The sequence below is a fragment of the Trichechus manatus genome, unplaced genomic scaffold (assembly GCF_000243295.1).
Source record: "Trichechus manatus latirostris isolate Lorelei unplaced genomic scaffold, TriManLat1.0 scaffold00080, whole genome shotgun sequence".
Lineage (NCBI taxonomy): Eukaryota > Metazoa > Chordata > Mammalia > Sirenia > Trichechidae > Trichechus > Trichechus manatus.
Genome location: NW_004444016.1, coordinates 3,944,919 through 3,960,346, shown reverse-complemented (window position 1 = coordinate 3,960,346; position 15,428 = coordinate 3,944,919).

Genomic DNA, 15,428 nt, shown 5'->3' with positions numbered 1-15,428 from the left:
GGTGTGTTGAAGTCTCCTACTATTATTGTGGAACTGTCAATTTCTCTTTTCAGTGCTGTTAGTTTGTTTTATGTATTTTGGAGCCCTGTCATTGGGTGCATAGGTGTTTATTATGGTTATGTCTTCACTTTAATCATTATATAGTGTCCTTCTTTGTCTTTCATGGTGGGTTTTGTTTTAAAGTCTATTTTAGCTGAGATTAGTATTGCCACTCCTGCTCTTTTTTGGTAGCTGTTTACTTGATATTTTTTTTATCCTTTGATTTTTAATAAATTTATGTCTTTGTTTCTAAGGTGTGTCTTGTGTCTCTTATAGATAGCATATTGATGGATCCTGTTTTTTTATCCATTCTTTCACTCTCTGTCTCTTTGTGGGTACATTTAGGCCATTTACATTCAGTATAATTATTGATAGGTGTGAGTTTATTGCTGTCATTTTGTAGTGCTTTTTTTTTGTGTTGCTGACGTTTTATTCGTTCCTCTTACTCTCCTGTGCTAAATTCCTTTTGTTTGTGGATTTTTTAAAATTTCTTTTGTTTTTGTAGATTTTTGTTTTTACTAAGACTTTATGTTTTTCTCCTTTATATTGATGAGTAGGTAGGTTTGTTAACTTTATTTGTGGTTACCTGGAAATTTACTCTTATCTTCCTGGGTTTCAACCAGTCTATTATTACTTGGTATTGCCTTGCCTTCCTCTCTATTAGAAGGTTCTATACCTACACCATTTATTCCCTCCTTTATTGTTCTGATGTTGTCATTTACAGATTAAGCTCTCTTGTTCCCTGTTGTAATACTTTTGGTTTTGGATAGTCCTTGAGAGTTCGTTTCCTAGGTTGGTATCTGGCTGGTACGATCCTGTGTCCTAGATTCAGCCTGTGGTCTGATGTTGTTGTTCTCAGAGGGAAGGACTCCCTTTACTAATTCTTGTAAGTTTGGTTTGGTTGTTATATAGTCCCTTAATTACTAATTATCTGGAAATGACCTAATTTCACCATCATATTTGATGAGAGTTTTGCAGGATATATTTTTCTTGGCTGGCAATTTTTTTCTTTCAAGGTTTTATATGTGTCATCCCATTGCCTTCTTGCCTGCATGGTTTCTGCCGAATAATCCGAGCTTAGTCTTATTGTTTCTTCTCTGCATGTGACTTCTAGTTTTTCTCAAGCTGCTCTCAGGATTCTTTCTTTGTCTGTGGTTTTAGCGAGTGTGATTATGATATGCCTTGATGATTTTCTTTTGGGTAATATCCTATATGGGTTTCGCTGAGCTTTTTGGATGGTCAGCTTTTCATCTTTCATGACATTTGGGGAAGTTTTCTGTCAGCAGTTCTTCAGTGATCCTCTCCGTGTTTTCTGTTTCTTCCCCCTGTTCTGGAATTCTGATTACTCACGAATTTTAGCTTTTGATTGTGTCCCACATAATTCTCAGAGTTTCTTCATTTTCCTTTATTCTTTTTTCTGATTTTTTTCCCCCAAACAGAGTTTTAGCCAAGTATTTGTCTTCAATTTCCCTGATCCTGTCTTCCATCGTTTCAAACCTCCTCCTTAGCCCTTCTATGACACTATCCATTTCTGAAATATTGTTGTTTATCTTTTGGATTTCTGGTTGTTATTTTACCATGATTTCTAGTTGCGAATTTATTTTGGCATTTTGTTCCTGTATTATTTTCCTGAATTCTTCCATTTTTTTGTCTGTATTTTCCATGAATTTTTCTGCCTTTTCCATGAATTGGTCTAATTTTTCCTCATTTTTGTCTGCTTTTTGCTTCAACCCTTGGATAGCTCTGAATATTAGAGATTTGAATTCCTTATGAGGTAGTTCTAGGGCCTTTTCTTATACTGAAAAGTCATCTGGTGTTTATTTGGACGCCTACTGGAAGCATCTTGTCCTTTTTTTATACGTTTTGATATTGTCTGCTATCTTTGGAACATTCAGTAGTTATTTTCCTCATTTATTGATTGTAGATTTGTTTGTTTCATCCTGCTTTTTTGTTTTATTTGATTATGTCTGAGCAGGCAGGCTGTGTGTTCTTTGTTGTTCGCTTGCCTGTGGGCATGATACTTTTCATCTTCTTGTCCAATGAGCAGGGTCAGTTGCTCAGCTGTGGTGCAGCAGGGCAGGTCCAGTTGAAGAGGAGTTGCTGGGTTGGGTTGTTTGTGGCAAGTAATAGGGCCAACAGGGCGGGCCAGGAATCAGTGCAGGGCAGGTTCTGGTAGGCCATGTCTGTGCTGATTGATGGTGTGATATATAGCACACGGTACAGGTAGGCAGGAAGGAGGGGGAAGATTGTGATGTGTGGAGCTAAGATGGGTATGGGAAAGATGAGAGAGAAACAGGAACCAAAAACAAACAAACAAAAAAGGGTGCTAAGGGAGCTTGTCATTTGAGTGGAGAGATGAGAGACTGAGAAATGGAGAAAAGCAAAAAGGGTAAAGGAAAATAAATAAATAAAAATTAAAGAAAAGGGAAGCCTCCAGGGATCCCACCAGTGCAGATGTGAAGACTGGGGAAGTGGCTCCCAGGCAGCGAAGTACAGCCTAGCTAGAAAGGTTAGAGATGTCACACAGCACCAGGTTTTCAGGAGACAGGAAGAGAAGGTAATTATAGAGAGATGAGAAACTGAGAAATGAAGAAAGACAAAAAGGGAAAAAGAGAAAAGAAAACAAAAAGAAAAAAAGAAAAAAGAGATGCCCCCAGGGATCCCAGCTCACGGATGTTTAGACTGGGGAAGTAGTTCCCAAGCCGCGCAGTACAGCCTGGCTAAAAGGAGCTCCCAAGCAGAGAAAAGAAAAAGAAAACAAACAAATCAAAACAGAACAAATCAAACAAACAAAAAAAAAGCCCAGGGGATTCCACCAGCATGGCGGCCCAGGCCAGAAAGCAGTTCCACAGTTGAGTGACATTTCATTGTCTTTCAAGAAGAAGCAAAGATGGCACACAGAGCCAGATATTTGTGAGAAAGGAGGGGGCAGTGGTGAGAGGTATGGAAGAAACTAAAAGAAGCAGAAGAAAGCAACACCATCAACAAACAAATGGCACTCCAGGAGCCAGCCAGTGTGGGCGGGTGGAATCCAAGTGGTGCAGGCGGTGCCTCCCAGTCAAGAGACTGTGGCTGCAAGAAGCAGAGGAGGCCAAATGGCGATGAAGAAGGGTGAGGGATGGGAAAGTGTATATCGCTGGTTACCGGTTGTTCTGTCTCCTGCTGGGAGCTCCGTGAAGCTGCTTTCCCATACTCCCTGTTCACTGATCTCTGACAGGAGTCCAAGGTGGTGAATCTGTGCTGCGTTAGCTGATAGGGGATCTCTGCACATATCTCTCCTTGATCTCTGTTCTCTGTCAGTTTCTTATTCCATTCGGTGTTTGGCTGACTTCCTTATCTCTTCATTTGATGCTTGGGGTTTTGAGATTGACATTTGTCTCTGTTTGACTTAGTTTTTCGGTCTTTGCTGTGGAGGAATGGTGTTGTACTTCTGTCTATAGTGCCATGTTGCCCGGAAGTCCCTGCACACCTTTCTTGATTTTAAACCACCCAATATACCCTTGTCCTGTTCTAACTACTGCCTCTTGGTCTATGTACAGGTTCTGCATGAGCACAGTGAGGTGTTCTGGAATTCCCATTCTTTGCAATGTTATCCATAATTTGTCATGATGCACACAGTTGAATGCCTTTGCATAGTCAATAAAACACAAGTAAACATCTTTCTGGTGTTCTCTGCCTTCAGCCATGATCCATCTGACATCAGCAATGATATCCCTTGTTCCACATCATCTTCTGAATCTGGTTTGGATTTCTGGAAGCTCCTTGTTGATGTACTGCTGCAACTGCTTTTGAATGATCTTCACCAAAATTTTACTTAAGTGTGATATTAATGATATTGATCTATAATTTCCTCATTCTGTTGCATCACCTTTCTTTGGAATGGGTACAAATATGCATCTCTTCCAGTTTGTTGGCCAGGTAGCTATATTCCAAATTTCTTGGCACAGACTATTGAGCACTTCCAGTACCGCATCTGTTTGTTGAAACATCTCAATTGGTATTCCGTCAGTTCCTGGAGCCTTGTTTTTCACCAATGTCTTCAGTGCAGCTTGGACTTCTTCCTTCAGTAAGTACCGTTGGTTCCTGATCATATGCTACCTTCTGAAATGGTTGAATGTTGACCAATTCTTTTTGGTAGAGTGACTCTGTGTCTTCCTTCCATCTTTTTACATGCTTTCTGCTTCGTTTCATCTGATAGGTGATATGGAATAAAGAAATCTGTGAAAGGGAATGTGGGAGTGGAGAGGGAGGTAGGATTCTAAATAAGGTGTTCATAAAAGGCATCTCTGAGAAGAGACATTTAAGCAAAGACCTGAGGTTGGTGAAAAAGGGAGCCATCGGGTGTCTGGGGGAAGAGCGCAACAGGCAGAGGGAAGAGAAAGTGCAAAGGGCCTGAGGTGGGAGTGTTTGAGGAAGAGTGATGAGGTGGGAGAGGGAGAGGGATAGGAGACAAGATTAGAGGATAGTGGGGGACGTTGAGGCCAAGAGTGAGGTGGGAGCCCTGGGTGGGGTTAGACAGAGGGTATTTGAGGAGGGGCTGTGTGACTAGTCCCATGGAACAGCCCCTCTCCTAGGCCCTCTGGTGCTCATTCCCTCCCCCACTCTATGCCTCATACCCACCCTACCGTGGAGGCTGCTAGGGGCTGCCCCTGACCAGGCTCCAGGCAAGGGTGGCACCTGGAATCCAAGAGCACACGGGGTCCAGGCTGGGATCTGAGACCCCAAACAGCAAAAGGAGACTTCAATGTGGGCACAAAGGCATGCTTCAGGAAGTGACTAGGAAACTCCTCACCCAGTCCCCATGGCTGTGAGATGTCCCCTTCAGAAACTATCTTTTCCGTCAGGAAGAGTTTGTGGTTTTTCTTGCAGCAAGAGCTCCTAAGGATGCTCACAACACAGCTGGGCTAAACTGAAACAGTTTCCAAAGCCACACGTTGAAAATCCTCTCCCAACCTCCTACCGCCCTCCCCTGATAACGAAGGGGTGGGGTGAGGGATGTCTATCTGCCACTCAGAGCCCCTAAGGCTTGAGAGGCTGGATGGGGCCCTGACCCTCGCCCAGTGGGAGCTATGTGCTGACACATAGCCACGAATTCCCCATCTTGCTTCTCTCACCGCACCTATTCTATGCCTAAGCCCTGTCTCGGCCAAAGGCCCAGGGGGACTCTGAGGACAATGGAGCACCCAGCTCTGGGCACTGACCTCGTGCCTGTGCCTGGGACAAGCCTGATCCCCTGGCCCCCACAGCACACACATACACACACCAGAGCCCAGCCCCAACATCCAAAGCCTGCCACTCAGGGACATAAAGGGCCTAGGTACTTGAACACTGCTTGCAGTGTGGTGCTCACTACCTCCCAGGGCAGGCTTGTCTAAGTTTTGAGTCACTGTGATTGTGTTCCTTCTTTTGCACCAGTGACAGAAAGAGGCTGAACTTGGCCCTCAAAGATACCTAGGTCCCACTAACCGCACATCCCCTGGGCTTCCCCCACCAGCCCTTCGTCTTTGCTGTTCATTCTGTCCCGAATGCCCCCTGCTCCAGATCCTTGCCACAACGATGGGCCTTTGGGCTCCAGGGAGCTGAGGGGACCCCTGAGATGACTTTCCCCAGGAGGGAGCTCAGGGACACGGTTATGGGCATCCATTCCAGAGTTGGCCACTCTGTGGCTATGTGACCTTGGTTTTCATGTCTCCATGCCTTGATTCCCCTCATCTGTAAAATGGTAAAAAGCTGGAAGACCTTTTCCTGCTCTGATTGGGGGATGGAGACCTGAATAGAGCAGTGCCTTGGAGAATTCAGTGTGTTGGTCCCAGAGATGAGCTGACACTTTGAGGATGGGGCCTCTGGCCTCCCTGCGAGAGAGGCACATTCAGCTGAGATGCTTCCTTGGGGTGCAAGGAGGGGCCGTTTTCTCCATGCTGCATCCCCGAGTTTGAAAGCACCTTACATGTGGACAACTCTTGTACCACCACCACCCACCACCCGCCCTGGGGAGCCTGGTCAGGAGGGGATTATCCCACACCAGCTCTTCTCTCACTCCTCTGAGCACCAGTTTCAGGGGCAGAGATGGTGGGCTGGGAGGGATCCTGGGGTGACCAGGATGCTGGGCAGGGATTGAGACGTGCACTGAGGTGAGAGGGCTCTCCGAGTGGACTGGGTGATAGAGGCTTCTGGGGTGATTGCGCAAGGGGCACAAGAGGGGCAGAGGCAGTGGCAGCCTCCACCCCCCGGCCACCACAACAACCCTGTCCAACCCCAGCCCAGGGCTCAGATGACACCTGACTCCTCCAGAGGGTCCTGGAGATGCCCAAGCTGGTGCAAATGGGCATAGATGGCGCCAAGAGGATGGGTGGGCTTGGGGCCCTGCAGTGCACAGTGGGCAGGAAGGGCGGGAATCTCGGGTTTCCGTCAGTGGGTCTAGCACCACCTGTGGTAACATACCCCTAGTGTGGGGCCTCCAACCCTTTCCTGTGCCATGGACTCCTCCTCAGAATCCCGGCCATACCTGCATCAAGTAAGACACAGTATTCCCAAAGAAACCAGTTATAGAAATAGGTAAAAAGTGTATGTGTGTTATAGTAAATATGCACGTCTTCACTAATGCCTTGGTGTTAAGATGAGTGGTGAGTCTACTCCAGCCATAATTTTGAACCTATAGTGAATGTAAACGATATTTTGAGAGGTCTGCAACTCCTGTAATGGGATATGAGACTCTGATTGTCTCTGGTGACAAAGATATCGGTGCTGCTGATGCCACCAAGGTTTGCTGCTTCAGTTCACAGTGGAAGGAAATGCTGGATTTCAGTTGAAGGTTGATAAAAATAATGATTTTTTTCTCCATTCAAATATGTGAACCCTGAACTCCATCCACGGACCCCAGGTTAATTGCTCTAGAGTGCAGTTATGACAACAACAGCAAGTCTTTATGGTGTGCCTGCTCTGTGCCAGACACCAGGCTGAGTGCCTTCCTCTCTTGATCCTCACTACAGCCCTCAGAGACAGGCACTGCTGTGGTCCGCGTTTTGCAGAGGAAGAAGCTGAGGCATAGAGAGGTTAAGCAATTTGCCCAAGGTCAAACAGCTCGTGCGTGGTGGTGCTGGGGTTTGAACCTGAGTCTGTCTGATACTGGAGCCCAGCAGAATGACTGGCCCACAGGTGGGGTCAGTGGATGTCTGGCCCTTGGAAGAGGGTCTTTGCTGCATTCACAAGTTCATGGAGGGACAATCCCTGGGGCCAGCTGTGGGCACAGGGGGTAGGGACTGGGCTCTGTGGATTGGAAATTGATTCTGTATTTATCACCCCCACTCCTGGGCAGGTTAATGGATTTTAAATGGCATCGATACTAAATGCACCCATGCTGTGAATCTGCCAGGCTGGGGGAGGGTTCCTCCAGCTGGGGACTGAATTCCTTAACGTGGACTCAGAACCTACCCTGAGGATTTCGAATGGATATGAAGGGAGGAGGGAGGCGCCCCAGGCAGAGGGAACAGCGCAGGCAAAGGCCTGGTGGGGGGCCCTGTAGGCCCACTGGGCCAACGGCAAGTGTTCCTCATATGGGGAGTCCCTGTCCACAAGCACAGGGCAGAACAGTGGCTGAGAAGAGCCTGCAACCCCACTCCCTGGGGCTGACCAACCTGACTTCCTGAGCGGCAGGTATTTGCATGAGAATTTATTCGTCATCACAGACAGGATGGGGCTGTGCCTGCTCGAAGCAGCTCCCAGGGAGTCTCAGGAGCTGAGCATAGAAAGGAGCGCAGGGACGCAGATTTCAGAGCCAGGATGGGGCAAGGAGCAGTGGGAGGGGCTTTCTGGACCAGCCTTCCAGGGTAATGGGGAGCCATGGAAGGGGGATGTCTCCCTTCTTTGCGCTATTTTAAAATGAAGGAATAAATTTTGGGGAGGATGTGTAATCTTTGAACATGATATGAAGATAAAACGTCTTACAGAGACCAGCGAGTCTCTCTCTTGCTCCCCCTTGCCTTCCAGTTCCCTTCCTGTTGGTCAGTTCTTGGTGTCCGCTTCTGAAATACTCTACCAAACACAGATGCACATGTATATACATATCTTCACTTTAGTTGTTTTACCTCAATGATGCAGCCAATACCCTTTCTTCTGTGGGTGGACAGGAGGGTGTGGCTGCCAAGAGTAGGACAGGAGGGGCAGGGAGAGCAGGGAAGCACCTTGTGCCCTCAAGCAGCCCCCTGATCTGTGGGAGAGGCAGAACTGAAGGTGGACCATGACCCCGCAGAGCCCAAGAGGCTGTTGGTGCCCAGAGGAGGCATATGACTACCCTGGGTGGGTGAGGTACCCACAGAGGCTGCCTGGAGGAGGAGGCATGCAACTCTCCGAATACCCCCTCACTAAGCACCAACTGTGTAACAATCACTGCTGGGGCCTCTACCTTTTAGAAGGATCATCACGCCCATTCTTCAGCTGAGGAAACTGAGGCTTTGAGGGAGAAGGCCTCAACCGACAACAGGGAGGACTGCTCACCTGCATCCCCTTGATCTCATATCTACTGTGGGTGGGCGAGGGCAGAGGCCCTTGAAACCAGTCCTCCCTTTTCCTGTCACCTGAGAATTTCCCAAGTGTGGGCTCCTATAAATAGGAGCTGGGAGTGGGACTCAGGTGACCAGGCTGGTCCAGCCCTGGAGCCCTGTCCTTGTGGGCTTCCCAGCCTGTTACTATGGCTCTGGTGGCTTCTCAGACCAAGAGGACTAGGGTGGTTGGCTGGGCTTGGCCCTGGCTGCTCCCCAGCCCACGTTGGTCCCCAACCTTCCCCACAGGATAAGAGGCCTGGAGGTGGCTGGGGCCTTGGAAGTCAGAGCTGGTTTTGGGGACAGGGAGAGTGAGGCTGAAGAAGGTCACTCAGCAAGTTGGCTCAGCCTGGGGTGCTGCCAAGCTGCCTCCCCTCTCTGTCTACCCCACAGGACTGGAGGTTCCTACAGAAGCCTGAGCAGGACATGATGGAGGCCCCAGCTGGGGGTCGAGTGGCCACTGTACAGCCCACAGTGCTGCCCCCACCTTTGGCCTTCTCCCTTAGAGTATGTTTCCTCAGCTGCAGAAGAGTTCCCTGAGAAGAGTTTCTACGGTATCCCGAGTGCTTGGGCTCCTAAGAGGTACCAGATGATTCCTCGCATGAGTGAATGCGTGGCTCAGGTCTCCGAGAAGCTGTGTCCACCCCCAGCTGGGTAGTTAGGCTTTATTACACTGTACACGTAGTCTGGCTTAAAAAGAAGCTCTGAAGTAATACAAGCTTTCTGTATACAATTCCAATAAGACAGAGCAGCAGCTCTCCCAGTGCACGGGGCTCCTGAATCCCTATGAGATGCAATGGCGATGGCTCATCGTAACCGCACAGAGGTTCTGTGACTGTGGGTGGAGGTGCAGGGACTGAGCCAGGTTGTTCTGCGCCCCTGGGAAAAAGGACCTGGGGTTTCTCTCTGCACAAGAGTGAGCAAAGAGGTCCCTCCACTGGGGGCAAAAACCATGAACTGTTTAGTACAAACTTTCAGACCTAGCGCAGATCTAGCTGCAATTTAAATAAAACATAAATAGGGTCATACACCATATCCTGTTCTGCCTCTTGGTTCCTTTTTTTTAAAAAAAACAGTAGGTTTGGGCAATAACCTCTTCATTGTTGGCCCCGCAGATCGACCCATTTCTATTTCAGAGAAGACGAGACTGAGGCCAGGGCTTAAGCCCCAAGCTCACTGAGGCAGGCTGGTGAGGGGCCTGGTTATGAGGCAGGTGCTGAGAGCAAAGGCCCCCTGTCCAAGGTGTGCTGGCCCAGCTGTGGGAACTGAGATGGGGGAGCAGCGCAGAGAGGAGGTAGGTGGTGCCCACTAGGGTGGAGAGGGGCCAGTTAATTGGCTGGATTATCCCAGCGGGGAGGTCTCCTTGGGGGAAGCTATTTTTAACTCAGAGGAAGGCTGAAGCAGGACTTCCCTCCCTCCTTTACTGCCCTCTATTTTTGTCTTCCTGGGGCCTGCCTTCCTGGAAGCTCTGTCCCTGCAGAGGAAGGAAGACAGTGAAGAGGGAGGAGGGAGACTTGGCACGTGCTGTTTCACCCCAGCCCCACACAGTCTGCCAGCAGTGGCTCCCACACACCCTGTTTTACAGAGGAGCAAAGAGGTCAGAAAGTGTCAGGGACATTTTGGAAGATTTGCTGCTCTTTTCACATTCATCCCCTCTACCAGGAGCCCCTTGAGTGCAGGGAGAAAAGTATTAGATCCCATCTCAAAAATTTCTGAAGTAAAGAAAGGGATTGCTTTGGCTCTTGAAACAGAGAAGTCCAGGGGGTGGTCCATCTTCAGGAATGGCTTGATCTAGGGAGCTCAAAAGGCCTTGTCCAGAATCTCATTTCTCTCTATAGCTTAGCTCTGCTTTCCCCTGGGTGGTGCTCACCCCACATGGGGGTAAAGGTGTCGCTAGGAGCCTACTCCTATCAGCCAATCAGCCTATCAGCCCCCAGGAAATAGAGCCCCTTCCTTTCCTGCGGACCCAGCAAAAGTCCCAGGGCTGATTCTCACTGGTTAGCTTTGATCATATGTCCATCCCTCAACCAATCACTGTGATGCTCATGGCCAGCCTGAACCATGCTTACCCCTGGACTCTGGGGGTGGGCCCATCCCTATACGAGACACATGGCAGAGGGTAGGGTTGGGTGACTCCCCAAGAACAAGGTTCTGAGAAAAGAGGCCTGAACAATGGGAGAACATGAACCGTTATGCCCCCTCAAATGGCACAGCTGGAATGGAAACCTTGAAGCTTAGGCCCTCCTGACCCCAAGGAGATACCAGAAGTGAAGATGAATGTCCCGGTTGGCAGTGCACAAGGTAAATAAGTCCACCACCAGCTCCAGGCTGAGCTGATCAATGCCTGCTTCCTGATGAAAAGGAGGGACTCCGTGTCTTGTTTCCAGGGCCACAACCAGCCGTTCCTGAAATTCTGCTGGCCTCTAATCAATGCTCCAGGGTCAGCCCAGGGACCAGAGGGGCGGGGGCGGGCGTGTGTGTGTACGTGGGACACTAGCTTCCTCCACCTCCAAGGCTACCAGCCTTGGCTTACATACCTCTGGGAATGCACAGCTCACTTCCTCCCCAGGCAAAGCCTCCCACCACCAGGAGCTCTGACCTGTCTGGTTATTTCTTCATCGATCAGATGGGGTACTAGCAACATCTACTTCCTAAGGCTGCTGAGGGATGAAATGAGTTAATGTGGGTAGCCGTTGAACCAGGTGCCTGGACGTGCCAAGTCCACAGTCAGTCCCACTCTTATTATCAAAGAGTGTTTGGGGGCAAATGGCATTGAGGAAGGGGCAGGGCTGAGGTTCAGGACACCTGGGTCTGGCTCCACTCTGTGGCTAACTGCCGATGTGATCTTGGGCCTCTCTGTGCACCTTGGTGGAGCCAAGGTGTAGGTGGGGCGTGGGCAGAATGCAATCTGCATCCCACCAGAGATGAATATTCTGGAACCAGCCAGGGACAGTTCTCTTCAGACCACCTTATGGGGTAAGGGTAAGAGGTAGGGTGAACCCCAGAGCGTGGCCGCCTGCCTGGAGGAGGTCAGACTTATGCTGAGTGACGATCTACAGACCCTACAGGGATTGTGTATAGCCCTGGATTGGGTGGTGGCAGGACTAAGGGTAGTGGCTGTAAATTGAGCAGAGCAGGAGACTCATTCACTCGCTGGGTCTCTCCACCATGTGTTTGCTCATTCTGCAAATGTTTACTGAGCACCTGCTTCGTGCCAGGCCCAGTGTTGTGTGCTGAGGTTACAGCTGTGGACACAACAGACCTCATCCCTGTCCCCACAGAGCTGACACGTGGTCTGTAAACAAGGGTTACATTCCCAGAGGACAACTTCAGAGAGCAGGAAGAAAAGACAAGCAGGGGGAGGGTCAGGTGACGATGGCAGCAAGTGCCTGTTGGGGAGGGGGCTTTAGCTGGGTGGTTGGGCAGGCCTCTCCAGGACGGTGACCTTTGAGCTGCCACCTGAATGAAGAGTAGTTCTCAGGAAAGAATTTTCCCAGCATGGGGCAAAAACAGTCCTAAGGCTCAATGTGTCTGAGGGCCTGGATCCTGGGAGTCTGGAGTGGAGAGGCCAAGGGGGGTGGACAAGATAGGTCCCTGCGGGCCTCGAGGACTGCGAACATTCCCTCGGGAGGTTGAAACCAGAGCATGACATGATCCTATTTTACATTTTTAAAAAATTTTATTGTTAAAAAATATGTATAACAAAACATTTGCCATTTTAACCATTTTAAATGTACAATTTAGTGGTGTTAATTACATTCACCATGTTGTGCAATCATAACCACTTTCTATTTCCAAAAGTTTTCATCACCGCAAATAGCAACTCAGTCCCCGTTCAGCAATTACTCACCATTCCCCCTCCCCCAGCCCATCAGAACTTCATTTTTCTTTTTGGCTGAATAATATTCCATTGCATGGATATACCACATTTTGTGTCTCCATTCATCCATTGATGGGCATTTGAGTTGTTTCTGCTTTTTGGTGATCAGGAGTGGTGCTTCATGAATACTGGTGCACCTGTTGGATATCTGATGCCGTTTGCTGCTGCTAGGAGGATGAGCTGTGACTGTCGAGGTGGGCCAAGGGCCACTATTTCCTCATTAGCAAAATGAGGGAATGGCTGCAAATGGGCTGAGGGCTCTTCTGCCCCCCAGCCTGTGGCTCTAAGGATGCTGGACCAATGACTGTTTTCTGGAACAAACACTGTGTGCCCAGCCCAGGACAGGGAGGGTCTTGGAGAGGGGCCTCAGCCTTGTCCTGTCCCTCGAGGAGCCTCCAGCCTGGAGGGGGAGAGAATTTCAGGAGGATGGGAAAGAAATTCATGGGGCCCACACAGAAGGTGCTGGGGAGGGCATGCTCATTGCTAGAACACCTACCGTGTGCAGGGCACCTAGCCTGTGTTCATCTCATTGGTTTCTTCCACGGCATGTGAGAGGGAGTGTTATTATTATTGCTGCTGTTGTTATTACCACCCCCATTTTATGGGGAAGGAAGTGGGACCTCAGCAAGGGACTTGCCCAAGGTTGAACTGCCAGGGAAAGGCAGGACTGGGAGCACAGGTCCACACTCGGTCCACTCAATGCAGAAGGGAGGCTGATGCTGCAGGTGGTGCCTTGGGAGGGGCTGTGAGCCCCTCTGCCCACAGATAGGAAGCCTTGAGGAGCAGGTGCGGGAGGTGGTTAGGGAGAGGCCTGAGCAAGTCCTGCCTCTCTTTGCCTCCCTCTCTGCCCTCTCTGGGGGCAGCCTGGCAAAGGGCTGTGCACCCTGCTGCATGCCTATAGCAGTATGTGTGGGGTGGGGTTACGAATCATCATTTCTTCCCACCCAACAAGTGGGCTTGCCTTTCTGCTAGGACATTCTTTGCTGGGTGACCCTGGGCAAGACACTTGCTGTCTCTGTGAAATTGGTCTGATACTGGCCCTGGGGAGCCCAGGGCCCAGGGAGAAGACCCAGTGTGCCCTGCACTGACCATGGTGAGGAGCAGCTAGGTGGGGGCTTTCGGAAAGTGCCCTACAGCTCAGCCCCTTGTCCCCAGAGCTGTCAGAATCCTAGACATGGAGATACTGTCAGGTGTTCCTGTCCATTCCCTTGTTCCCTAGACAAGCTCCTTCCCTGGAACCTTTGCCTAGCTGAAGGAATGCCACCAGTCCTTTGGGGTCTCACAGTGGGGAGCCACAAGGAGGAGTGCCTCAGGCCCTGTCCCTCTGGGCATAGCTGAGTGCTTTTCTAGGTGGGGAAGAGGGCCTTGAGTGTGGCGTCCTTTGGTCTTGCCTTTTGGGCAAATGAGGGAAAGGAGGATGGGGAACTGAGTCACTTCCCTCCTTGGTCACTTGGAGGGAGAAGGTGAAAAAATTTCCTGAGAGCTTTTGGTCACCTGGGAGGCTGGTGTCCTAGGAGGAGGAGGATACCGGGAAGCCATAACAGTCGGGGGCAGGGGTAGGGCATTAGGGCTGGATCTCCCATGGTGCCTTTCTTACCACTGCACCCTGGAGAGCCATCAGTTGGCAAGCTTTGAGTCCTGGCTCCCCAGCTTGATGACTCTATGACAAGGCAAGTGACCAACCCTCTCTGTGCCTCAGTTCTTCATCTGTGAAACAGGGCCAATGAAAGTATCTACCCTAGAGGATCTGGGTGACAAATAACTTCAGCCAGGTCCTTAGCACAGAGCCTAGCAATGAGTGTGACCCGTTTTACCCAGCTGGGTGCTGTGCTAAGTGCTTTAGGTATACTCATCTCATTTAATCCTCACCACAGCTCCACAATGCAGGAATGACCACCATTCCCCATTTGGCAGGGGGGAAACTGAGGCATGGAGTGGCTAAGTGACCTGCCTCCACAGCTGCTTGGTAGAGGAGGTGGGACTCAAACCCAGGAGAGCCTGAGCCCCTCCATGCTCTCGGCGGCTGAGGATGAGTGGCATCTGCCAGCTGCCTGGGGCCGGCAGACCAGCGCAGAGCCGTCATCAGTCTGGGTGGTGGCCAGAGAGCCCTCCTCCTTGGTTAGAATCCTGCAGCCTATCTTCCCAATGCACAGACACATAATTATATTTAACATTAAAGTGGAAGCTTGAGGCTGAGGTGGCGAGGGAGCCTTTTGAGGCACATGCTCCTGGCACAGACCCACCTCCGACGCCCAATTCTGTGGCCCTGAGGCCGAGTGAGGGGTCAGGCGTGATGAAATGGGGTCTCCCCAGGGTAGGGCGCACTAGGTGGTCTGTCTGCCAGGATGAAAAGTCTGGGCCCAGCGGGTGGCCGGGAAATCTGAGGCCCCGACAATAAGCCCCAGGAGGCTGGGAGGGCAGGGCTCTTGAGGACTGGCTGGGAAGAAAGGCTGAGCCTCCAGAGACAGGGGTGGAGGAGAGAAGAGGGTCATAGGCAGGTCAAGCTGGCATAGAGGGCAGGCGGAGGACCAGAGAGGGAGGAAGCAGGAGACAGAAGAAGCCAAACAGAGCACAAGATGGGGAGGCGAGAGATGCAATTAAAGAGGGTGGGGGTGATGTGTGCCGGGTGTGCAAGTGTGCACGTGGGAAGGACTTCCGTGGTGCATGTTTGTGCTCGTGTGTCCACGTGCAAACGCCACCCTGCATTGTATACGTGTGTGTGTGCACCTGTGCCCATCAAGCATGTAGGGGCATGTGTACTGCATGTGTGGTTGCGGACGCCTGAGCGTGTGTACCCGCTGCGCGAACGCTTATGTGCAAGCTCCCTGCCTGTGTGCGTTCGCCATGCACCTGTGTGTGCGCGTGTATCCTCGGGAGGACGTGCCTCTGTGTGTGTGTGTGTGTGTGTCTGTGTGTCTGTGTGTCTGTGTGTGTGTGTCTGTGTGTCTGTGTGTCTGTGTGTGTCTGTGTGT